Source organism: Dreissena polymorpha, chromosome 1, assembly GCF_020536995.1.
Source record: "Dreissena polymorpha isolate Duluth1 chromosome 1, UMN_Dpol_1.0, whole genome shotgun sequence".
NCBI classification, from domain to species: domain Eukaryota; kingdom Metazoa; phylum Mollusca; class Bivalvia; order Myida; family Dreissenidae; genus Dreissena; species Dreissena polymorpha.
In genome coordinates this window covers 184,841,411-184,866,929 of record NC_068355.1, presented here as the reverse complement: position 1 = coordinate 184,866,929, position 25,519 = coordinate 184,841,411, and the positions used below count along the sequence as shown (strand labels likewise).

Here is a 25,519-nt window from a genome sequence, read left to right as displayed (position 1 = left end):
GAAAGGTATCCGAGGCTGACCAAAGTATGACAGGGGACAAACGAAAAATCGGACAGACAGACCAAATCACAATATGCCATCGCCAAAAGGGACATTTATATAGAAGCGAAGAAACAATTAACATACATTTTTTATTTGCTATAACAACATTTTTTTCACAGTACAACAATATTCCTGCTCTATGCATGGCTATATACATTAAATGGAGTGAAACAACAAGAAATGGATCAGCAAATCACATACATTAACATGATTATATCCCTAAACATACCAAAACAATGATATTATATTATATGACATGTGCTATGTCTTTAAAAAAACAACAACAATTAATGTGCACCAAACTACAGAAATTATTCAATTTAATAACACAAACATTATAACCGTGCAAAGGCAATTATTAATTTCTGATTAAGTCCTGATCGTTAGTAATACACAATCAATGGTTAAAAGACCTGGTGGTACGTTGCATCAAGTTTTCTTTATTCAAAAAGTTTTGCTATTGCAATATGTTAATTTGGGATAATCGAACAAATTAAGACATGATTTTGAACCTTAAATCTACTTTTACCAATATAGTTTATTGCTTATAAATAGGTTGTTTATATATTATAGAAACAATTTTATTATAGCTAAATATACATACAAATAAACAAAATATATTTTTGTTGGAAATAAAAAATTAAAAGCCAAAATTTGAAATGTTACACAATTTTGTCCAATAAAAAGCTGTGTATAATTGTTCAACAACAAAGCAGACATGTTTAATGCAAAGCAAGCTGATATAAACAACCATGTGTGTATGGAATCTAATCATAAGACAGCAGATGAGTTGGGAGTTTTACGGAACCTGGCCGTAGTGAATGCGCGTCAATGACATTTAATGTGGAGCGGTCAACATGAAAACAACTTTTACAAACTTGTAAAAATCAACTAAAAGCAATTATTCAAAACTGGAAAATAGTCACAATCAATTAATAGCTATAATTCAAAATTAGACACCTTAACAAGCAACAACAAGTCACTAAATAAAAATTAATATATTAACACATATTGCTTCAGTGTTAAAATATACAATGTGAATTTGTATGAGAACATGCACTTATAATATTCAGAATACCAAACTTTTAGCACTGTATGGCCAATTTTGGCAATTAAAATATGATGAACTTAAATTGATGCCATACTGGTGAATTTGGTATAACGCATAGAAATAAACAATTATGCAAACCATATTTCTTTAGTGATTATTGAATGCATATAGTATATAGTTTATAGTGTAGAATAATAAAAAAAAGATTCAATGTTCTTGTTACGTTGAGAGGTACAATTATACTCTAACAAGGGAGACGACTTTTATTTAGTATATCACAATTGCTCTCCCTTGAATCGTTCTTTACTGTTTTCCAAATTTCCAGTTAATAGTTGCTTATTATAATAACTGAAAAGCTTGACATAAAACAAGGTGTTTCTAATGCTTAAAGTATATTATTATGTTAATGATCTGATATTATGCATGTCTTAATTAACTATACAGGTTAATGTGCGCATTCATCCAAAGCAATTCTTTTTCTCTATTGCCTGATATGTAAATGATGTTTAATATGAAACAATTTTGTACAAATGAATTCAAACAGTGAATGTATCTGTTTGAAATGGCAACATTTTATGAATAATGTACAAACAAAAACATTAGCTTTGCAGTTGATCTATTTACAAACGACAAAATAAACTTATATACAGTGACACATAAATCTGTGTAACGTTATTCACTAATTACATTAGAAAAGCTGGTCGCAAATGTGTACATACAAATATTTAAAGCATAATGAACTTTTAATGCTAGAATGCAAATGTCAACATAAATAATGAGCATGTCAGTATATGATACAACAAGAACAATCTACAACCATATCTAGGAACATTATTCATGAAAATACTCACTTTGAAACAAAATTAATTGTGGATGAATTACTATCATATTTTCAACAATGAAAGCATCCTTTTTTAATAATTAAATAAACTCCATTACAATTATGATGCACTTCTAAATTCCACTTTATTTAAATAGTTTTTCAATTAATGTGTGCATTAATTATCGCAATTCACATGTACATTCACACAATTTTTATAACGCGCTTAACTGTTGTTAATATTAAACAAAGTGTCTGTTGTCAATAAATAAATCAATAATTAACAGAAGGTAAATATAGTTTGAATAAATAAAATTATTATTTGATATTTTAGTATTACATCACTACATGAAATTCTCAACTAAATACTGCCTCAAAAGAGCAAACGGATGAGAAATATGTACACAGACAGAATGACAGACATATCAAAATAGAAGCATCACAATTATGAACCGTTCTCAGGACTGTGAGTAGTTTAAGAAGCCAACGCAGGCACTTATTGACTATCATGCTTAAATTGTATGTATAAATGATCTTCAAAGGCATGCATGGCGTCAATCTAATGACAAGTGCTGTACCAGGCTATCTTTTTGATTGGCCGGTTTAATTACATCGATTGGGATCTGAAATAAAGACAGGTATGTTAATGTTAATTTCAGTTCATTATTCTGATTGTGTTACTTAGGAAAGCAATGAAAAAGAACAAAACTGACATATGGTGCTAAAGCTTCATTGATTTGAATATATAGATTAGTGGTCCGAGATATATTTCTTAATTATTAAATATTTACTGCAAAATAATATGAACATGTAATGAAAAAAGTTTTTTATCTCTAATTCCACTAATGCAAAAGGAAGCTGATATACAATACGCAACAGTACACGTCCACATGCTGATTAACATGTTTGGAGAGTTGCATAACAAAATAAGAAATATGTTTTGAGGTTATATATGCCACACAACCTGACAGGCGGACAAACGTTTAGATGGACCAGCATTCCCTTAAACTGTCTCTGAAAGTAGGTATTTACAAAAAGCCTACGCACGTCTCACTAACTCACAAAGGTTCTATGTGCAGGATGTTCACAGGCAGCAGGTCAGGTAACATGGAGAGGAGAGAATCTTAATACATCGACAGCTGCTGGCTTGAAAGCTGTGACTGTAACTGCATCCAGAAGAAACTTAACGCCTTGATATTCAGGATGTCTGGAAAAAGTAGATTGTGTGTCAAACTTGACAGATAATTGTGCAAATATGTCAAGCATTATAGAAATTGTCTTTGTCAACCATAAGCTTCCATATCGCTCTGCCAACATAAACAGATTTGAACACAACCAATTTTGTGGCAACAACGTTTCAGAGATGGAAAGCTTCTGAAAATGATATAGACATGCAATGCAATCATTTTAAATCAACAGAGAACATGTGTTGAGTTAATTTCAGTATATTATTAAACTTTATTTCACAGGTGGTAATAGAGAAACAAATATGTTCACCAGGTGCATAGCAATTGGGGAAAGGGACTTTCCCTTAAAGGTGAACTGTCGATTTTATAACGAAAAATGCATTTTTATAAATATGTATATTCTAAAACGAGTGGAATCATCAAGAGCTATGGCAAAAAATGTTACGATACTAAAAAACGATGTTTTAGTTTTCCGTAAACCGCCCGGGTATTTCCGCCACCTATTTTGGTTGTGACGTCACAGGCACTCAACGCGCATGAATCGGAAACTCGTCAATTGTTATTACGAATCGAAGCGTGAACACTTCGCGCTTAATGTCAAATTTGACACTCAATAGATCTATCACGTTAGCATAATACAATTCTTTTACACAAGTTTTATTGAAATCGTGTGCTTTTTCTGTATTTTTTGCATGACAATTGTTATTCGATATGGTTCAGTGTGTTGCTTTCGGGTGCAAAGAACGTGAGGAAAAGGGAAAGAAGGTTTTTTTCCGTTTTCCGAAGGATGATGTTACTTGTAAGAAATGGATAAAGGCAGTCAATTCCAGGAGAGTAATCGATGGGAGACTGGTTGATTTCAAACCGAGTAAGGCATTTAGATTGTGCTTGAAACATTTTGACGACAGTCGTTTTTTTTCATCCTCCAAGTGTTATGGCTACAGTAGTGTTGGAATGGAGTTAAAGCTCAAGCTCAAAGCTGGTGCAATTCCAACGATATTTCCGGAAACAGAGGCATACACAGCTTCAAAGAAAGCTCCACTAAATCCCAACGACCTTGGACCAGGGAAGCACAACCGAGCGAAGTATGGCGCCTATTCTAAAAGGAACCAGAAACCGGTAATTATGTTTCTAATGACTAATCTATGCTTGTTTATTTTGATATTCACAGTGCTTAATAATTTTAGTCTGATTAGACAGCATATTATTACAAATGATTTCAAGACATTTGTATTAAAAAATGCGTTGACATCTGGTTAGAAAATAATGCACAATAGTCTCCGATGCAAGTTTATTTCAAATACTGGTCAGGCTAATACAAAGGAGAGGAAGCTGTACTGTAGAAATATTGTTTGACCTATAGACTATAGTATTCTCACACATTGTTTTGTCAAACATTTGAATCCGCAAACAACTTATAAGTATTTCTTCACAGCATTAACCATGCATTATATTTAAATAAATTATATTTTATCAATAACATAAAGGTGGTCTTATAAGCGCAGTAGTTGATATGTGTCCTCAGCTAGGTGACCTGAGCTCAAGGCCATTTCCTGTATATTGTTGAGTAATGTCAGAGCTGTTGATGGTCAACATACAGGATGGATTAGGTTTTTCTGGATAATGAGCCTTTCACTCAGAACACATCCGCAAAAAATGGAAATCTTTCTGTACCAAGTAGCTGGAAAATGCTGCTTATATGATAATTCCAATTTGATCCACACTTTAAAAGTCTAGTCAGTTTATAAGGAATGCTGGGGCACACATGGGTTAGATCATGTACAGCCTTATGCCCAGTACGGATATGCCTAATTATTTTACCTTTTAATATATATTTTTCAAAATTTACTTATATTTTGTATGCATGTATGAATTAATGGCTTAGTGACAAACAATTAATTAAAACACTTCTCTTATTAACAAGGAAAAATAGGTTAAAAACAGCTTTAAAACTGACAAAAACATTCCATTTGATAAATAAATAAGACTAGCTAACTCACCAAAAATATTCAAAATATAAAAATAATATTGGGCTTATTTCAATTACATTTCCATAAGATAAGAAAGTATGAGAGAATCAAAATGCTGGTAAAACAATAATTATGTAAACTTTCTTATACTGATATATTGAACAAATTAAAAAAAGTACTGTTTATTACACAGATGATTAAAAGACATTGTAAAAGTAAATTAGAATAGTATTAATAAAAATATTAATAGTATTTACTAACACCATTCAGCATGCTGTATTGAATTATTCAGATAAAAATGTAAATTGAGAAGGGTTTTGTGCATGGACTGTAATTATTTGTACAATTTATTATTTCTTAAACAATGAACAGCTTGGCATTTCTCTGAAATAATATTCTCTAGATTCAATTAAATATAACAAAGCACATGATTGCTTCTTAGTTTCTTAAGTTTCAAGAATGTCCATGGTTACCAGTCAAATTGACACCAGTTACCAGTGTTGTGTATTAATCCATACAGAACTGCCATCAGTGTCTTGGAGTTTATGGCTATAGGAGGTTTTTGTGTGACGTCACAAGAGGGGTTTTCCGTTACTAAAAATAGATTGGCCGTCAACTTCTTGATCGCGGCCAATTACATTGTATCAGAGTAAAGGTCGTCGGAAGACTTAATACTTACAATTTCACAAAGCAAAACTATAAATACCCGTATTCTTTTTTAAAATAAGAATTTAATAAATGATATTTCAAAAATAAAAATAAAACATAATAATTTGAATATTATTATAAGTGGTGTGGATGCGATAGTGTTATTTTTCATCCGCGATTGAACTTGGTGTAAGGGGTGCATTGAATCAGTTATAAAACAAAGCCCTAAAATAACTCAATACATTTCAATCTTGAAATGTATTTTTTATTTTCTTTTACATTGAATGAATTTTCGTTTCGTAAACATTGAATGAAAATATTAATAAATTTAAGCATTCAAATTGAAAAACACCTGCATATTTTGCAAATTGAACTGTCTTTGCATGTACACGTATATTAAAAACTGGTCTGTAGTGATAATGAGCGATACAAATCTAGCATTTTATGATACCATTAATCTACACATTTAATTTATTTAAGGCAAGTATTTTATATCCCTATAATGACCAAACGCGATCGCTTGTTTTCATGATTATGTTTCGAACACTGCAGTAACGCACGATCTTTATACATTATAGCAGAGTTTACATTTGCAGGTACCCGTTAAATACGTAAATTGTATAGCAGTAAATGTGTAAAATATTTTAAATGTATAGTTATAAAACACTTTATAATTATGTTTAAACTGGCTAATATATGTACTTAATAGTTCCTAGCTGTTAATCCATTTAGGAAAAATATCTATGTTTAAAGGTGCCTTTTCACAGATTTTGGCATTTTTTAACTTATTCGTTAAATGCTTTATATCGATAAATGTAAACATTGGATCGTAAAAGCTCCAGTAAAAAATCAAGAATAAAATTAAAAAAAGGAAAAGAACATTGCCCGGACCAGGTTTCGAACCAGTGACCCCTGGAGTCCTGCCAGAGTCCTGAAGTAAAAACGCTTTAGCCTACTGAGCTATTCCGCCGAGTACACGTACTTGGCGTATTTTATACCTTATATAAGCAATCTTCGTAGTTTCACAGAATTTAACGACAAAAACAGAACTCTCCAAATTATTCAATCGTTTCGCGTTGCAACGCTTTATAATTTTTAAGTTTTAAAATCGTCAAAAGATGCATATAATGGCTATATTAGACCATGGTAAATGTTCAGTATTACTGTTTCCTCACAAATATCATAACTAAAACGAAAATTTGCGAATCTGAAACAACTTTTTTCAATTTTGTCAATTTACCAAAGCGTGAAAAGATCCCTTTAAATATGTTCAAATATTTTATTAATGCAACTGTTAAGTTTTTGACTTAGTATGTCGAGAGATGACATGGAGGTATCATAAATTGTGTTTAATGACCAGACACATGTGGTTTATGCAGAGACCCCATACAGAGTCATACAAGTATAGGTTCCTGGGTTTATGACACACTGTTTTCTTAGTAATTGTCTGGACAGTATCCGATCATATCGAGATAATTGGTTTGTGATAAAGAAAGGGGCAATTTAACACTGGGTTAAAATGCTGAAACAAAGAGTGTCAAATTGGTGTGAACAATTAAAAAAAAACATTAATATTTATCAAGAGGATTTAGTAAATCTGTAACAAGGTAAGTTTTTACAGACAAATAGGTTCAAATCAGTTTCTATATGTTGATTACATAAAATCAATCAATTTGTTTTTTGTTTTCGTCCTTATATCTGTACGTTCATTGGATTCAATTTAATCTGAAAAAATTTCAATTTCTGAGTATTTTTTGTTCTTCAAAAGGGTCGCGAATATGTTTGTAACCTTATCACGATGCGCTTCATCAATGCAAACAATAGCAGAATGGCCGCAGTTTTGACGGCCAAAATTTGAGCATGCGCAAACGTGACGTCATTATCGGAATCCCCAAAACCTCCTATTTGGTTGTTGAATTGCGCCTTATCTTTGGATATATCACAAGATTATGGTAGAACACAGTATGGTTTCAAGATAAAAGATTATTCCTAGCCCAATTAAATCAACAAACAATCATAAAATGTATTACTATCAGAACACTGCCCTAGCTTAGCTCACCAAGGGGTGCAGTTCCAAGTCCCACCCAAGGTCTCACTATGCCCTACACCATGCTCTTGTGTGGATTTTATCATATGATTATAAAGGAAGTTGTATTTATCAATAAATTAATATAAATGTTCAAACTGAAACTAGTTTTATTTATAATAGAAATTGTGTTTTCAATTAACAATCATGTTATTAGAAATATTTACTTAGTAATTATAATGAAACACATGCTTTTATATTAAAATTATGCAAATGAGATAATATGGCTATGTGCACTGAAGAGCTCTTTTAAGAATTAGCACCCTTCAATTTCAAAATCCGAAAAGGAAACTGATCAGACTATCCCCACTACCACTAAAAGGCTAATGATTGCAATATATCTGTCGCGTTCTGAGAAAACTAGGCATAATGCCTGTGCATAAAGTGTCGTCCCATATTAGCCTGTGCAGTCCGCACAGGCTAAATAGGGACAACACTTACCGTCTTAACAAGATTTTCAGTAAGAAGGGACTCCCTTTAAACAAAAAATACCATTCCAGCGGAAAGTGTCGTCCCTGATTAGTCTGTGCGGACTGCACAGGCTAATCTGGGACAACACTTTACGCACCTGCATTATGCCCAGTTTCACAGAGTGCGACACATATTTTTTCAAAGTTCAATAGCATAGTTTGGCTTATATTAAGTGATATAAACATTTGTGTCATTCTGTCATTATTCTGTGTGAATTTATAAAAAGTAACATGACAATTATTTGTAGGACCCATATTCATCATGTGTGGAAGAGCCAGATGTCTGTGAAGAAATGTCTTGTGAACAGTCGCCTGTTCGATTCAGTGATCCTGAATCACATTTTGATAATGTGTATTGGCAGTCATCACAGACATCTGAGGTTCGTTATAATGTCAATTAATAATTAGTTTGTTTAACAATCTCCAAACAATGTCAATTATTAATAAGTGTGTTTAATTATTTCCAAACAGCCTGTTTTTTTATGTGATAGGAGTTACATATTTACTTTGGCTTGAAAAAAAATCCTCAATTCTTGTGATATAGTTTTTATTCTTTATTTTCTGTTTCTATACATGGGGAAACTTTCTATTTTTTATGCTCCCAAAGGGTTGCATATAGTTTTTGAACTGTCCATCAGTTCATCCGTCTGTCAGTCTGTTAGTCCGTTCGAAAACTTTAAAATTGGTCATAACTTTAGCAATATTGAAGATAGCAACTTGATAATAGGCATGCATGTGCATCTTACGGAGCTGCACATTTTGAGTGGTGAAAGGTCAAGGTCAAGGCTATCCTTTAAGGTTAAATGTCAAATATATGCTTTAAAGTGGCGCAGCAGGGGGCATTGTGTTTTTCTGAAAAATGCAAAATGTTCATCATTTCAGACGGTTGTATTTCGGCCAACAGAACATAAGGGATTCACTGTCAAACCACAGGGAAAGGACAAAAGTGTTGGGGCCTCTGTTGTGTGTCTCAGTTCATATTGTTATTCATTTAAATAATGTTACTTTTAAATTGCAGACTACATCTTGCTGCTTTGCATTCCGTGGCAAATGCAAACCGCAAGCAGGCTGAGACCAGACAGGGGGAAAAAAGATACAGACTCTCCTATCCTAAGTACAAGGCTGGACACCATGTGGTTAAAGCAGTTAAAGAGAATTGCACTTATGGTAATGTATTGATAATGAATTTTATTGTATAAATAATAACCACAGATAGCAATATTGAAATATCTTGTTGAAGAATTTTGTTTTTGCACATAAAAAAATACATTACCGCTTACAGAAATCACCTGAACTTGTCCAATATGTTGAAACAAAATTTAGAAATTATGATTCTAAAATCTGGTGATTATTCTGAATGTAAAACAACATTAAATGTATTTGCATTTTGAACTTGTTGAGTTTTTAGAATAATCTTAATACAAGTCTCTTTTTCTGAAAAGATAGTGAAATTATCTAAGATATCAAAATAAATACATGAGTTAACATGCAATCTTTTATCAAAATGTTTGGTTTCTTAAAGCAATAGATTTCTGTAATACATGGTTGAAGACAACAATACAAAAAACATTCATTGTTTATTATTCTCTAATAAGAAGGAACAATTTATCAATAATTATAATTTATTTTAATATAACTTTCAGACTATGTTGATGAACTAACGGCAGAGCTGCTTAGGATGAAAGAGGAGTACAAGAGCGATGCCAATGCAAGGGCTGCCTCTGGCAACATTCTGTTTTCACCGCCACCCCTGTCTTCATCTGCAAACAGAATCCTGAAGTCAGATGCTGTGCAGAACCATCGTTCGCGATTTAATTAGCGAACAGGGATGGAAATTAGTGGTTGCCCGTTTTGTTGTATAGTTATCTATTACTTTTAAAGAAAGTATTGGTTACACATGACACTACATGTACATAGTACTGGGCGCGTTAAGGCATACGATGGGAAACCAAAAAACTATAGATGGTTGTCCATGTGGGCAACCAACTGTAAAACGTTAGTTTCCATCCCTGACGAAGCAAAATCCAATGTATGAGTCGGACGGAAATCTCTGGCGAATGGTTGCCACAGGGCATGACGGAAGAGGTCGTCTGTCCTTCTTGCTCATACGGTGCCAAATCCAACGAGCCAGTCTTCTATATGCAATATATCTGTATACTCTGAAGTTATAAATGTATAAGGATACCATTATGATAAATATTAGTATGTTTAGTAAAACAAAGGTACTTTTCAACTTGACAATTACACAAGCCATGCTGTAGCAGATTCTTACTTAAGTTTACAGTTTAACAAACTTATTCAGCTTGAATATAATATTATATAATATATATTTTACTGAAAATATGTCAGAAATCAGATTTTGTAAGCAACTTCACATCATGTTGTAGCAGGTTGTTATTGTAGTGTACTTTTGAAAAAATTAAACAGCTTGTATTTATATTTTTATTTCAAATGTTGAAAAACAATAATGAACAGGCATTTGTAAGTAACCAAAAATCATTGTGTAGCAAATTGATGCTTCATTTTACAATTAGATAACCCAGTTATCTTGTATACACGCGTATTTTAATGTTGATTAAAATTGTTGTCTTTTTTATGTTATTTTTATTATTTGTATCAAAACATATTTACAGTATGAAATACAAATAACAAGTTCACACAAAACTTTGTGTTATTTAATGTCTACAGTGTATTTTCTTTACAAACAATCTGTCCTGGTTTCATAAACATTTTTAATGATTAATGACAACTTACTCATGTATTGGTTCTTCATCACCGATGGGACCATTTGCATCAAGGAACTCATAAAACGAAACTTCAATGACATCTGGATGGAGACAGTTAGCTTTGAAGCCAGTATGCTCAGTTATGCACTTTACCCCTGCCTCGTCCATCCTTTCCATCAGCTCTGGGTATTCTGTGCAGCATTTGCACTCAATCTGCACACGATATGGTGTGCAACATGAACATGCACACCTGAAAATAAAAGAAATACGTCGAATTGCAATACAAACATTCCTTCCTAATCAGAACAGGTTCAAGTATCCGTTCTAATTTATAATAATTAGACCATACAACCTAGTCATATTCAACAAGCTTGTACTGTAGAATAACAATCAAAGAATAATTTTATTTTGTTTTTTTGCCGACACCTGCATGTAACAAAATTATATATTTACCAATCCGTATTTCCAACACGATGGTCGTCTTGGGCATCGGCAAAATTTTCCTCGCTGTCCGAGTCAGAATCAGAAAAATCTGATTGACTGTCACTAAATTCTGGCTCATACATATACGGTTGAACGGAAAACTCATCGTAATCGCTATCATCTTCCATTTTTCAACAATTTTTTAACTAAAGTTGCAAGATATAATACATCCGAAGCCATTTATAATGCCGGCTCGTAATTGAGTCGTTATTGAGTGCCTGTGACGTCACTTCCGGTTTGAATGAAAATGGCGAGAACATCGGAATGTGTGAAAAATAGCGACTTTGTTCTATTCGTTCTCGCTAATACCACCGTATTTGAAATGAAGTGAGGTGCAAAATAGTTTAGATATGCACTAAATTCGATAAATAAAGGTGTTTTACGGGTTTTTAAAACCGTGGCAGGTGAACTTTAATCCCGGAGTGTAATAAATATCCTAATATTTCATCACTTTACATTGGCATTACGTAAAAATACATGAAAATAGCTCAGATATCATGTCTTTGCGTAATACTGTATTCATGTGGGACCTAAGTCAAGTGGTGGGATGCTGGTCTAGGAATCGAAAGGACCCAAGGTAGAATTCTGCTCAGACCACAGAACTGTGCATATCAAACAATTAATCCCATTCTTGTTCTATTGGGTACCTGTGAGGGAAATAAGCAAATCTGCTGTGGTTGCATACTGTGCAGAATGTAAACGGACGACTTATATCCCAGTGATCTGGTGCCACAGTGTACGTTTTGCAATGGTTAGGGGACTTACCTATTGAGATGTAGTGACTGAGTTGGAGTTGTTAGGATTTTTCTCTGTGAACAGAACACCAGCTCTTTGCGCATCACTGACATATGGCCCTGTAAACCAAATAATTAATGCATTCTGAAATAGCCTCAGTTGTATTGGAGGTCAATCAATGTTGTTTGATTAAATAATATAAGAAATACATTATGTGTGAAGGCTCTTGATACAAATTAGGTATACAATAAACATTTCACACACAGCCTACTCTATACTGTACACTTGATACAATCATTTTTCATCCATATCTAACCAATCTGCATTAAGTTACGTGTAACTCCAAAAGAGTTGGACGGACATAAGGAAGAATGGAAGGACGGAGAGAATTTTACAATTCTATACGACCTCCCCCCTGCACCCTTTCAAGGCAATACAAAATGGCAACTATTATGAATATTTACAATTACGTAATGAATTAAGTTTAAGATAGCAGCAAGGATAGAGTATTACCAATGTATAACACACAAACACGCTATTGAAATAAAATTTTGAGTAGTAACACACTGCACATTATACACGGTAAATTACAGGACCAATGTACCTTGTAGAAGAGGTAATATCAGCCCACTTGGCAGGAAAGTTTGGAGCCCCAGCTTTAGACTGGCTGCACCTATCCGGGCCCAGCTTACCAGACAGCCTGTTGTTCAGCTGGGTACCGATCTGTGACAGCATGGGATCCTGTAGGAACCGGCTCTTAAAACAAAATTCAGGAACTTAAATAAATATTGAAGGGAATATTTGTATAATGTGCTGAAGTCGTTTAAATAATTGTTTTGCGAAAATAAATACAATTTAACAAGTCTATTACAGCGGATTTTACATGCAAGGATAAACGCTTCGTTCAAGGGCTGAATTTCAGCCGAAACGTAGACAAAACTATGCCTTGACCTTCTATGATTAAACCTGATCAATTGCTATTTGCTATTTATTTATCAAGTTGATTAATTTTAAAAACACCTACTTACCATTTGATGCTTGGACCTTTTTCTTAATCAGGCACATAAAAGGACTGAAGTTAAGTGAACTATATGAGCTTCATTCTGGGAAAATAGGGCTTAATGTATGTGCAGTCTGCACAGGCTAATCAGGGATGACACTTTAATAGGGCTTAATGTATGTGCAGTCTGCACAGGATATTCTGGGATGACACTTTAAGCACATACATGCACAGGCTAATCTGGGATGACACTTTAATAGGGCTTAATGTATGTGCAGTCTGCACAGGCTAATTTGGGATGACACTTTAATGGGAATCAATGTATGTGCAGTCTGCACAGGCTAATCTGGGATGACACTTTAATAGAACTTAATGTATGTGCAGTCTGCACAGGCTAATCTGGGATGACACTTTAATAGAACTTAATGTATGTGCAGTCTGCACATGCTAATCTGGGATGACACTTTAATAGAACTTAATGTATGTGCAGTCTGCACATGCTAATCTGGGATGACACTTTAATAGGACTTAATGTATGTGCAATCTGCACAGGCTAATCTGGGATGACACTTTAATAGGACTTAATGTATGTGCAGTCTGCACAGGCTAATCTGGGATGACACTTTAATAGGACTCAATGTAGGTGCAGTCTGCACAGGCTAATCTGGGATGACAATTTAAGCACATACATGAAGCCCCATATCCCAGAACACCGCTAAGATACTACTTATTGTTCTTGTTGCTGCTGCTGCTGCGACTTGGCCATAGACAGAGATGGAGCGAGTCCCGACGCCGAAGTTGCCACCCCAAACCCGAGAACTGCCGACAATATCTGTTGTTGAATGGCGTCAAATGCATACTGCTCTCCAGGCCTAAGGTTCACATTATTCGAGAACAACATATCAAGGTCAGTCACATTAACGGACGTGTCACGCAACGCCTGCTCTACCTGTTGGATCAGATCGTTTCAGTTCGAGCGACTTATCCGGCCTAATTTGTCGACGCCAATCATCCAATTGTTGCTAAGCGACATCAATGCTGAGACGGAAGTCGAACTCACCAAAGCTCTGCTGTTGGAAGTATTGATGTACCCAATATGGGAGGAGATATTGATAGGAACCAAGTCTTTACTGCCTTTCTGTGTCAGCATGGATGTATTGTGCTCTGGGTGTTTACATCCAAGTCATTACTGCCTTTCTGTGTCAGCATGGATGTATTGTACTTTGGGTGTTTACATCCAAGTCATTACTGCCTTTCTGTGCCAGCATGGATATATTGTGCTCTGGGTGTTCACAGCATAGTCATTACTGCCTTTCTGTGTCAGCATGGATGTATCGTGCTCTATGTTTACAGCAAAGCCATTACTGCCTTTCTGTGTCAACCAGGATGTATTGTGCTCTGTGTTCACAACCAAGTCATAACTGCCATTCTGTGCCAGCATGGATGTATTGTGCTCTGTGTTCACAGCCAAGTCATTACTGCCTTTCTGTGTCAACAAGGATGTATTGTGCTCTGTGTTTACAACCAAGTCATTACTGCCTTTCTGTATCAGCATGGATGTACGGTGTTTTGTGCTCACAGCCAATTCATTACTGCCTTTCTGTGTCAGCATGGATATATCTTGCTCTGGGTGTTCACAGCATAGTCATTACTGCCTTTCTGTGTCAGCATGGATATATCGTGCTCTGGGTATTCACAACCAAGTCATTATTGCCTTTCTTTGTCAGAAATATGGCCAAAAGTCCGTTCTATTATGATATCCAGGGCGCTGAGAGGACAATCTGGGGCAGTCCGTAACCCTACTGTTGTTCAAACTATCAACAGCAGATGTATCCAACTTGGAAAGCTTACGCTTTTATTGTTCCTTGATTTTCTTCCGTTCAATTTCTGTTTGTCCCATAAAGATTGGAACAACTTATTGAAATTTTTATTCTTCATGATATTTGTTGTGATGTCCAACAGCAACAACTGACTGTTAGCGTTACCATAACTACTGCTATAACTGTTTGTGTCTGTAACACTTGTCCCTTTCAGGCCCACGCGGAACTCTAGCTTAACAAAACTACCCAGGCTTATGTTTGGAAAACGTGACGTGGGCATTGCGTTTGTTCAGAACAGAATCATGCTCAGAATTTGCTGCAGAACGGAGTTGTTCAATGATGCTGACTTTTTGAGGCAGGCGGTCAAGGGAGAGGAGCTAGAAGTCAAGGGAGGGGAAGGGTTGTTCTGGACTGGGGCTCCTGCAGGCGGGACTGGTGCGGTTGCTGGGCCAACTCGATATCAATGCTGGTGCTCTGCTGAAAACAACAACAACACAGTGGGTGATAGGAACTTGTTGCAAATTATTTTACAATCTATCACAAATTATGCCTCTTGACTGGCTGGGAAGGTTTTCAACAACATGAATTTCTAATCTGGCATTTTATTGGTTCCTTGTCCTTAATAGCATGAAAATAAATACAATTAAGTCATTTTGTATAAAAACAAGAAAAGTGTTCGCTTATGCTATACTTATCTGTTCATTTATATCTATTTTTACTCCATTTTCAGAGATGTATTTTCATAAGCCAATATGCGGATCACTTATGTTAGAAAGTGTCGTCCCAGATTAGCATGTGAAATTCACATAAGCTAATAAGGGAGGGTACTTTCTGACTAGACTGGATTTTCATAAAGAGGATTATTTGTTCAATGAAAAATACCTTTAAGAGGAAAGAGTTGTCCATGATTAGCCTGTGTGGGCTGCACAGGCTAATCTGTGACAACAATTTAAGCACATGCATTAGGCCCCATTTTTCCACATCACAGCTTATTTATCTATTAGCCTATCTATTTTTTGCTGCATAAAAAAAAGAAGGAAAACCATCTGGTTAAACATTTAATATTTTTTTATTGTACTTATTCTATTAATCAGGTCTACGCTGCTGACCAAGGCCTTTTTTCCAGACGCTAGGCATAAATGGGTTAATAGTCCTTGTAAATTTAACTTAAATGGGAAATTTGTTAGCTTTTGGGGTAATACAGTGAATTCTTTTTCTCAGCAAAGTAAGAAAATAGATATGTTTACGAGCACCTGCGGAAACATGTAAACTTCCTCACTCCACTGAAAACAATAATTGACTGTCTTACCCCAAAAACAAACAAATGTTCCTTTTTGAATATTCGCAATAATGGCATCAGTTATATCAGAAGTCAATCAATGTTGTTTGATTATAAATATATTTAAGAAATAAAGTATGTTTGATGGATCTTCATACAAATGAGATATAAACTAAACACTTGATACAAACATTATATGTCCCTTTGGGACTTAAATAAGGATGAAAGGAAGGACAGGGAAAATTACAGACAAGGACAAATTTGTATGCTTCCACTCCCATCAAGCCCTTTCAAGGCAATACAAATGGCAGCTATTATAAATAGTTTACAATTACATTAATGATTTGTTTTAGTTAGCAGTAAGAATAGAGTTTTATTAATATTAAACACACACAAACTATTTTTTTTGACATTTGGAGTAAAACACTACAAATTATACATGGTAAATTACATTACCAACGCACCTTATTGACGAGGTAGTCTTGGCCCCTGGCCAAGAAAGTATGGAGCCCCGGATTCAGAGTGGCTTCATCCTGTGGGTAGTACTATTTGAACATTTGTCCAAAGGTCCTGGACCAGGAGGAACAGGCTCTTAAAACAAAATGCAGGAATTAAATTAAATATTGAAAATAAATGAAGAAAATAATTTTTAAATGTGCTGAATGCATTTAAATATTTTTTTACTCAAATTAAAGAGAATTCAACAATTCGATTTAAGCAGATATTTTAATTATGCAAGGAGAAACTTTTGGTTCAGGGTTTAAATTTTGGCCCCAAAATAGACAAAACTATGTTCTGACCTTCTATGACTAAAACTGATATCAGATCAACTTTTATTTATTATTTATTTTCCAAGTTTGATCAATTTAAAAACGAATAATTCACATTTGATGTTAGGAGCTTTTCTTCAATCAGGCAGAAAAAGGACTGATGTTAAGTGAACTATATGAGCCTCATTCTTGGAAAATAGGTCTTAACGTATGTGCAGTCTGCACAGGCTAATCTGGGATGACACTTTAATAGGACTTAATGTATGTGCAGTCTGCACAGGCTAATCTGCGATGTAGTGCTGCAACAATACGCCAAAAACCGTATTGCAATATATTGTCAGTTCAAAAACCCGTATTGCAATATATCGCAATATATTGCGAACTTGTACCAGAATTATAACTAGCCAATTACCTGATAATCCCGTATATACTAGTTTTAAAGCAAATTCTGGTAAATATTTACTATAAATGTTCTCAAGAATAACAAGAAACACAAACGTTCGCAAATTTTCTTCAGTATCAAAAACATTATGGCATTTGTTACTTTTTAAAGATGTGATGAAATAACGTCCAACCGGGACGTTTTTGTTTTCACTGAACACGCGTAATTTGTCTGACGTGATGTTCCCGTTTTTATACAACACAAAATATACCCATACTTTTCATGCGACGTTCTACATGTCTGCATAATTTTCGCGCGCTTTTTATTGAGACAAAGGATAAAGGACTTTTTATTTGACGCTATTTTTTATTGTCGCGTAAGCATTAACATTTGGAAGCGTGTTTCCGAAATTCCGATTACAAATTAAAAATGCTCAATTCAGAATCGAACGAAACATTTACAGTTGTGCGCAATTAATTTAACGATTATCTGTTCAAAAGCATCGAACGAATGCTCCCATGTAATAACGCTACTCTGTATAATACACTTTTTAGAATGCTATTTTTACGTAAAAATTTATTTACACCGCTTTGCTTTGTTTACCTTGATATCGTTATTTCGGATGGCTTTTCTGGCAAAATGTGAATGAATTTTTGTAAAATTTTTGTACCGGTATGATGAAAATCGTATCGCAATACAATATGCGGATTGCGTATTGCGATATATACCGATATACCGGTATATTGTTGCAGCACTACTGGGATGACACTTTAATAGGACTTGATGTATGAGCAATCTGCACAGGATATTCTGGGATGACACTTTAAGCACATACATGAAGCCCCGTGTCCCAGAGCACCGCTCAGATACTACTTGTTGTTCTTATTGCTGCTGCTGCTGCTTTGACCGGGCCATAGACAGAGATGGAGCGAGTCCCGACGCCAAAGTTGCCACCTCAAACACGGGAATTCTCAACAACAACAGTTGTTAAATGGCGTCAATTGCATACTGGCATAATGTTCACATTATTCGAGAGAAACTTATCGAGGTCAGTCGCAATAAGGGACAAGTCACGCAACGCCTGCTCTATCTGTTGGATCAGATTGTTTCTGTGTAAGCGACTTGTCTAGAACAATTTGTCAATGCCCAGCATTGAATTGTTGCTAAGCAACATCGATGCTGGGATGGAAGTCGAACTCACCAAGGCTCCGCTGTAAAGTGTTGATGTAGCCAACACGGGAGAAGATGTTTGGAGGCTTGCTACTCTGACGCAAGACGTTTTTGTGCTGAATTTCTTAAGCGAAGGGGTCAGGATTGTCATCGACTTTCACTTCAACGATGTTTTTATCTTGGCGGCTTATAGTGTTTGCTGAAAAGAAAATAGAAAGTAAACTAAAACCCGATTGGTTTAGACTTAGTGACAAATGAATTTGCCCTGCAACAAAATACTTTACACACCTGCTTTTTAATGCCAAACATTGTGTCTATAATTGATATTTAAAATATCGCAATTAATGTTTCACCAATAAGAACTCAGAATAACGTTGTATCAATATGTTATACCCAAAAAACTTAATTTTGAAATTTTTGGGTTTTAAACCGCGAAAAATACATAGTAAAGTACAGTTCATAGCAATGTGTAATACTTTTTTTTAACAAGAGATGTGTTTGTCAGAAACACAATGCCCCTACTGCGCCGCTTTGATTATATATTTTTGATTTTGATTATACCCCCTTACAAATATTACTTCCCTTGTAAAAATGATCTGTACCTGCCAAATGATAAATATAAATTATCTCCCTTTTAAGCGTGTTACCGGTACTTCCATTGGATTTGTTTGTTTTTACTTTTTATCTTCAAGGATGACTTTGACCTTTCACCACTTAAATTTTGCGACTCTATGAGATACACATGCATGCCAAATATCACATTATGATTTTTAATATTGCAAAAGTTATGGCCTATATTAATGTTTTCAGACGGACGGACTGACAGACAGTTCAACTGCCATTTTGCCACCCTACCGGGGGCATAAAAATAAATTTAAAAAAACAGGCATGACTTCAGTAATTTTAAGTGCGAGACTTTCCCCCTTAATAGTTTTGACTACAACAACTTTCATTGTGAACCTTTACAACTTTAAATGTGAGAATTAACAACTTTAAATGTAAGACTACATAATTTTAAATGTGATACTCGGCAACTTTAACTGTAAATCAATACAACTTTTAACATGACACTAAACAACTTAAAATATGAGACTGTACACATTTAAATGTGCTCAACTTATTACGAGAGACTAAACAACTTTAAATGTTAGACAATACAACAAGTCATAAGAAACAATACTGTAAGTGTACGAGTACTTGATCACACACGTTTTGCCTATGGTTTGGACAGAAATGCAAAAGCATATAAAAGTTTATGGTGAATTAAGTATATGATTCTCTGTCTTGCTACCAGGGGCCATTATATAGTAATTATAGCCTATTCTGGTTAAATCTATTATATGTACTTGAAATTGAATCGATACTAGTTGATGTCTACATTTTATGCCAATGTTTTTGTAAGACAGACCTTAGATGTAAAGTTTAGTCACTGGCGTTGAAAGTGTGTGCATAAAGATATGAAAGCAGTATAGTAATTTTGTCTTTGCAAACATCCGGTTTCTTATTTAAATAAAAATCATAATCAGTTATACGTGAACACAAATACTTAACAACTTAGAATTTTTTATTTGTATTTTAATTGTACTAATTTTCAACTTATACAGCTTAATAAGGCAAGTAACTCATTGTTCCAACCTATCAAACACTTTTAATATGGCAAATATTGCATTGTAAATTTTAACCAATAAATATTTATAAAAACAAAATAGACTTTTTGAGGAATGGGGCTGAATTTAGGCCCAATCTTTGACAAAGTTACTAACACTGTAAGGTCTCACCTGAAGCTCAGAAGCTGAGCTGATATGCTGGCCTCGCGGATATTGTTAAGGGCCGCGTTTGAGTTCTGATTAACTTCGGGTTGAGAGTCGAAGGGTGTACTGGACCGTACAACAAAACTGGGGTCATGTTTTCAAGCCTTCTTTAGTCTCAATTCAATGCGACGCCCTCTCAATAATGGGCGGAATTCGCGTCTGATGCGCACCACATGAATAAATGGTGCACTGAGGACAGTCCGTAACGCTACCACTGTCCTAACTATCTACAGCAGATATACTTCCGAATATATTGTTTCGATTGTTCCTTGATTTGCTCCCGTTCCTCGCTGAATAAAAAGCTGTCTTATAAAGAATTAAACAAATTATTCAACATTTAATTCTTCGTGATGTCCACAGCGAGAACTAACTGTTAGCGTTAACTGTTAGCGTTACCATAAGTACTGCTATAACGTCTCTCTTCTGTAACACTCATCCCACTCGGGCACTAGAGCTAAACAAAACTACTCGGGCTTGCTTGGGGAAACCTCAACACAGACATTTTGGTTGTTCATAACAGCGCGTGAAAACTTGACGTGCTGAGGATTTATTGCAGAACAGACTTGTGTAACGATGCTGACCCTTTGAGGCCGGAGGTCCAGTGGGAGGAGCTAGGGATCAGGGAAGGCAAAGGATCATTTAGTATTAGGGCTCCTGCTTGGCCAACTGGATATCAATGCTGGTGCTCACCTGAAAACAACAACACTAGAGTGGGGGATATGAACTTGTAACACATTTTTATATTACAATGTATAATACACTACATATATGCCTCTTGATTGGATGTGAAGGTTTTCAACAGCAAAACATAATTATCTGAATTACTAATTTGCAATTTAATTGGTGCCTTGTCCTAAATAGCAATTAATGAAAATTAATGCAATTAAACCATTTCATATTAAAACATTAAGTGTTGGCTAATGCTTTAATAACCTGTAAATTCATAATTATTATTCTTACTTAACTTGCAGTGTAATTTTATAAGCCAAATTGCTGCTCATCAATATTAGAAGCTTTCTTCCCAGATTAGCATGTGAAATCCACATAAGCAAATCAGGGAGGACACTTTCTGACGATACTGGATTTTCACAAAAGAAGATACTTATTTTCAACCAAACATACCTTTTAAGAGGTAATTGTTGTCCCTAAGTAGCCTGTGCGGACTGCACAGGCTAATCTGGGACTACAATCTAAGCACATGCATTAAGCCCTATTTTTCCACAGCGTGGCTCATAGATGTCTTAAGCCAGTTTTTTCCTGCATAACAACAAAAAAGAATGGAAAATCATCTTGTTAAAAATAATTAATTGTTTATTGTACTCATAATCATAATTGGTTAACTTTTACAATTCTTTCACAGAGGTTTTACTGCTAATACAAGTTTCAACAAGCAAATTTGTTGAATTGATATCCCCGCTAATATGCTTCTGGACACATAAGTGTTATATTTAACACTCAAAAAAGCATTTTTCCAAGATACAAAGGGCCATAACTCCATTATTAACAGATGGTGTACAATGCCATTTGGCGTGCATCATTCTCTTATCCATATATATACTCATACCAAGTTTCAATGCAATCCGCTAAAGCACTTCTGGACGAATGGACGGACGGAAAGACGGACAGACGGACAACGCTAAAACAATATCCCTCCACCTATGGCGGGGGATAATAATAAATGGGAGGCAACAACTTCATATTAATGTATTCCCAAAGTTACAAAACGCACACACCATTTTTACCATGCCTTTACAGGTCTTTGGTGTTAAACTCTGTTTAAATTCACACTAGACAACAGTTCCAAAGTAAACCATCATGTCATAAAAGTTGTAAGACATCTTACAAATTAATAAAATATGAAACAATTTAATGGCAACAACTTACTGCTGGTACATATTGACAGTTCTCTCCCTTGTTAGTGTAAGCTAAATTAATTAAAGGCCACAATATACTAAATGATTTCCCTATAGAATTCAATGTAAAAGCGACAACTTTAAGAGAAAATAAATGCAACATTTAGAATATAGAGACCACCATAACCATACTTTTTCTGAAAGTTCATTCTAAGCTGAATAGATTTAAGCAATAAAAAAGATATGTCATGTTAAAACCGAACATTAACTTTACTCAAGTCAAACTCTACTTCTTTTGCGCCTTAGATTTTCCGGCCATTTTCTAGTGCAATGTAACTGTTTACAGGCCAAATTTTTATACTTAAGTCTCTAACTTTATCATATGTCAGGGATTAAGTAGCGAGCATCTTTTCTCTCCCTTCCAATATATCCAAGAGATAAAGCAAGAACACCAGTCTAAAGTGTTAATCATGGCTTCGAGTAAAATATGATTTTTTGTGTGAGTATAGCCCTACATGAAACGATTATTTAGTATAATGTAACCTATAAGGCAACCTGAACTGTTTAAAATGCAAAAAATATGCACTTCCTTATCATTTTTCATCTATCCTCAATGTGCATGCCAAATTGCAGATCAATCCTTCACGTAGAAATGTTTGAACAATGAAAATTATTATAATAATGCCTGATAAGACATATGGCTTCCATTGTCGGTGCTTAGATTTATAAAGGGCTTTCAAGAGCAAATAACATTAACTTATATAACAGAATACAGTAAATATACTGTAAACTTCTTATATGCTATATCGTAGAAGAAATATAATATTATTAAAACGTGTTTGGGCTTCTTTCAGTGCGAAATTGTGAGTTTAGAGGTGCTCAATACGAGTTTCTTTACTTATTATTATCCCCCGCCATAGGCGGAGAGATATTGTTTTGGCATTGTCTGTCAGTCCTTCTGTCCGTCTGTCCGGAGCCATATCTTGTAAGTGCTTTGGCGGATTTCATTGAAACTTGGTATGAGTATGCATATGGATAAGAGGATGATGCATGCCAAATGGCATTGTACACCATCAGTTAATAATAGAGATATGGCCATTTGTTTCTTGAAAAATGCTTTTTGTGTGTCCGGAGCCATATTTTTAAAGTGCTTTGGCAGATTTTATTGAAACATGAAATGAGTATATATATGGATAAGAGGATGATGCACGCCAAATGACATTGTACACCATCTGTTAATAACGGAGTTATGGCCCTTTGTATCTTGAAACCATGTTGTTTTGAGTGTCAAATATAATACTTTTGTGTCCAGAAGCATATTGGCGTGGGCAGCAATTCAACGAAATGCTTGTTTTAATTATTTTCCCATACAAATTTTCCCATTTAATTATTTTTCTTTACACTTTTCAATACTCGTTAACTCCATAAAACAAAACACATTTATTCCATGAAACTAACAAGAACGCATAATATCCCGTAAAAAAATGGTTTTATGTAAATCATGCTCCTTTGTGACGGGGCCTGTTTTGACAAAAAAAACAACACTGTATACACAATGAAAACTTAACACATCCTCGCAAACATACTCTATACGGCATTAGATGGAATAGATTCCAATCAAATAGGCATAATTGAATATCTCACAGCTTTATAAAAACTCAAAGCCTGCATGGGGATGACAGACATTATTGTGGTGTTGTGTTTCTGAGGTGTCTGTATCGGTAAGTTGGAAAGCATCAAGCTGGAGAAGGGTTTGAGTTATTGATCATCAAGCAAAATAAATTGTACTGTAAACACGATATACACAAAAATAGACGCCATTTTACCTTCTGTGAAATCATATCATATCATTCTCGTCCACTTAACTTATTTATACACTGCAAAAAAATTATTATTTGCGGGACATTATTTTTTATTGATTTTAAGGGTTGAACAATCCACAAATTAAATACAAATATACTGGAAAATAACTGACACAAATTCCATATTTATTGTTTCCGAACTGAGAAAGTCACGCATTAACTACCACGTCCATGAGTCTTTTTTAACCACGAAATAACATGCGGACGAGTATATATGATTTTACAAAAAACAAACAATTTAAAAGGATATTTTACCTTATGTAAATTCATACCATTCTTTTCCACTTCATCTTAATAAACAGGAAATACACAAGCAGGGCTTTTCCTTGAGTATTTATGGGTCTGTTAAACGGACCCATACCCAAAGCGTGTTATATGCTGTTCCTTATGAAAATTATATCTCAATTATGTTTCAGTTAGATCTAACAAAGTTTATAACTATTATAATAGGATTTTATTCCTATCATTTGAAGTATTATTAATACTTATATTAAATGTGTTTTTCCCAAATCAATGGACTTTTAGCATGAAACAAATTCAAAATCCCAAAATTGCATTTTTTCCCAAAGTGGAGAAGAAAGGGCCTGACAAAGCGTCTCTTTTACCTTCTGCTTCATGCTTGTCCCCCACATCCTCAACATCGTTGTCTCGACCCAGCAGCAACTGGAGCAGCAGAGTAGCTCGATGTATTTCTTGTATGTATATTTAGGACTCACACACATTTACATAAATGTAATAAAAAAAGTATAAGACATGTTCAACATCATAAAATATGGCAAATTAATCAATCTCACATCAAGTGTTACCTTTCTGTAAACATTGCTTAAAATATCAATATACACTCCTCCAAAGATAACTTAAACAATGTCATACTTCATTAAAAAAGTATTCATCCATATACATTTCTTACATGGCATGGTGTTTATAGAAATGAAAGTCTAAAAATAGCCTCAGTTGCTATGTACATGTGCATATATGTAGAAATATTAAATTTTCAGTTGAAATGCTTTGTTTTTTTCATGCACAGTTTACAAGAACTAAATGTTAGGACCATAATGACACAAATGTTATGACAACATAACATAATATGCATTAGATCTAATGTTCAAACAAAAACCCTCACAATGTGTAATTAGATAACAATATGTGCACATAAATTATTTGTATCTTTAACTACTCACACAATGTTGTATTGTAACATCACACACTACTATGTTCGTATGCTAACCAACACATTGTCATTGAAATACTAATCACTAATTACAACAACTAATACATACATGTTCACACTATTCCACTCTGAACACCAGGATGTTGTCGTCCCCAGCCAGTCCCACAATGATGGATGATGTTG

General features: G+C 34.6%; 2 long non-coding RNA genes across 3 annotated transcripts; one reads left to right on the top strand and one right to left on the bottom strand.

The window, feature by feature from the left end:
- Positions 1-117: 117 nt before the first annotated feature.
- On the bottom strand, positions 118-25,460 carry LOC127864246 (uncharacterized). Of its 2 annotated transcripts, XR_008041633.1 has the most exons (10): positions 25,446-25,460; positions 24,771-24,828; positions 20,418-21,140; positions 18,671-18,838; positions 16,782-16,908; positions 13,946-15,515; positions 12,823-12,974; positions 12,249-12,337; positions 2,976-3,120; positions 118-2,536 (listed from the first exon to the last, which is right to left on the bottom strand). It is a non-coding gene; the product is annotated as an uncharacterized LOC127864246 (long non-coding RNA). The 2 variants fall into 2 exon arrangements; XR_008041634.1 differs by lacking the exons at positions 18,671-18,838; positions 20,418-21,140; positions 24,771-24,828; positions 25,446-25,460 and adding an exon at positions 18,305-18,597.
- LOC127864274 (uncharacterized) lies at positions 13,638-13,900 on the top strand. Its single transcript, XR_008041669.1, has 2 exons — positions 13,638-13,755; positions 13,862-13,900. It is a non-coding gene; the product is annotated as an uncharacterized LOC127864274 (long non-coding RNA).
- Positions 25,461-25,519: the final 59 nt, after the last annotated feature.